Here is a 1,803-nt window from a genome sequence, read left to right as displayed (position 1 = left end):
TCTGGCTCCTCAATCATTTATGATTTTTATGGTAAGAATAGCAGGGATCCTTCAGGCTATTGGGTTATGGATCACAAGTTATGAGCTGTCAGTAAGTATCCTGTAGTGATATTGAGTGCTTCCCATATGAATTAGATATTAATATGTCTCATTTGGAGAAATAATTCCCATATATGTCCAATTTTGAGCCAAATTATTTGAGTAGTTTTGATATGTTTTTTGACATTATCATCTGAATTAACCATTGAGGGACTCATTTCGGACAAACATTCATCATCGAATTCTAGAACAATTTGAATGCACATACTCCTACTACACATTGCATAGATTTCAGCTATTTTTATCAGGCAATCAGTAGGGAAAGACTCATGAGTGAAGCCTCTCTAGAAGCCCAAAATTACAGATTCTTTTCTCTCTTCCCTAGTCCTCGTTTACCCTTTGCAGTCTGGAATCCTCCGCTGACGGTGTTTTTCTTTGTGGGAAGGAATACTGCCTTTGTAGCGTTCTTTACTGTAGAGTTTGGCTTAAAGCACATACTTCCCGTGTTTTCAGCTTCCATTGCTTTCTTTTTGAGTGAGGTACCACATATACCGAACTTGTTTCAAACTTGCTGTGTACCTAAGGATGACCTCAGACCTCTGATGGTCCTGTCTCAAGTACCCAAGTGCTGGGATTTCCAATGTGTAAGACCATACTTGCTTTTATGCAAGCACCTTTAATTTGAATTTCCAAATACTCAGACCATGAACACTTTTCCACATATGATCTGTTTGCGTTTCACATGTGAAGAATGGTCTTTTCAGAACATTTGCCCCCTTTTTAAAATTCGTGATTTGCTTTTTCTTATGAATTCTTTTGTAGTACTTCATGATATCCTCAATATTAAACTTCTGTCTGATATAGTTGGTCAACAATTGTTCCCATTTTTTTAATCTCTTACTCTCTCCGGTGTTTCTACTGTTGTTTTCTTTGCTCGGCAGAAGCTTCTTACTTTCATGTGATCACATTTGTCAGTGTCAGTGATAATTTCTTATGTTACTGGAATCTGGTTACCTATCTGTTAACTTAGAAATTTAAAATCTTTGACCGTGGATCTTTCTCAGCAGGTTTAGAGATGTGGATCTACTCGTATTCTCCTTTATATGGAATCCAGGTTTTCCACATTATTTATTTGAAAAGGTATTTAGGGGCTTGAAAGATGGCTCAGTGGTTAATGGCACTGGCAGCTCTTCCAGAGGTCCTGAGTTCAATTCCCAACAATCACATGGTGGCTCACAACCATATGAAGTGAGATCTGATACCCTCTTCTAATGTGCAGGCATACATGCAGGAAGAATAAATAAATTTTTAAAAGCAGCATTTTCTTCAGTATATATTTTTGTTAGTTTTGCCCAAAACTGGGACTGTTACCATTTGGTTTGTTTCTTGATCACACAGATGCATCCCCCCGCCCCCCGCCATCTCTCTCTGTGTTTGTTTTCTATGAGACAGGGTTTATGTAGTTCTGGCTCTCCTTTGTAGACCAGGCTGGCCTCACACTGAGATCCATCTGCCTCTGCCTCCCAAGTGCTGGGATTAAAGGTGTGCACCTCCACTGCCCAGGCCTAGATGTTATATTTTATTCCAATCTGTTTAGTGATATGGCTTTCAGTTTTCTCTGTGGCTGTGTAATCTATGTCGAGGTTGGACATTGTGTTACTTCCAACAATGCTTCTTATAGTAGATATTGCTTTACTTATTTAGAGACTTTTGTGCTTCCTTGTGAATTTCTAAGTCGTGGCCTTTTCTATTTCTGTAGTCACT

Source organism: Myodes glareolus, chromosome 15, assembly GCF_982192425.1.
Source record: "Myodes glareolus chromosome 15, mMyoGla1.1, whole genome shotgun sequence".
NCBI lineage: Eukaryota > Metazoa > Chordata > Mammalia > Rodentia > Cricetidae > Myodes > Myodes glareolus.
This window is presented reverse-complemented; position numbering follows the sequence as displayed.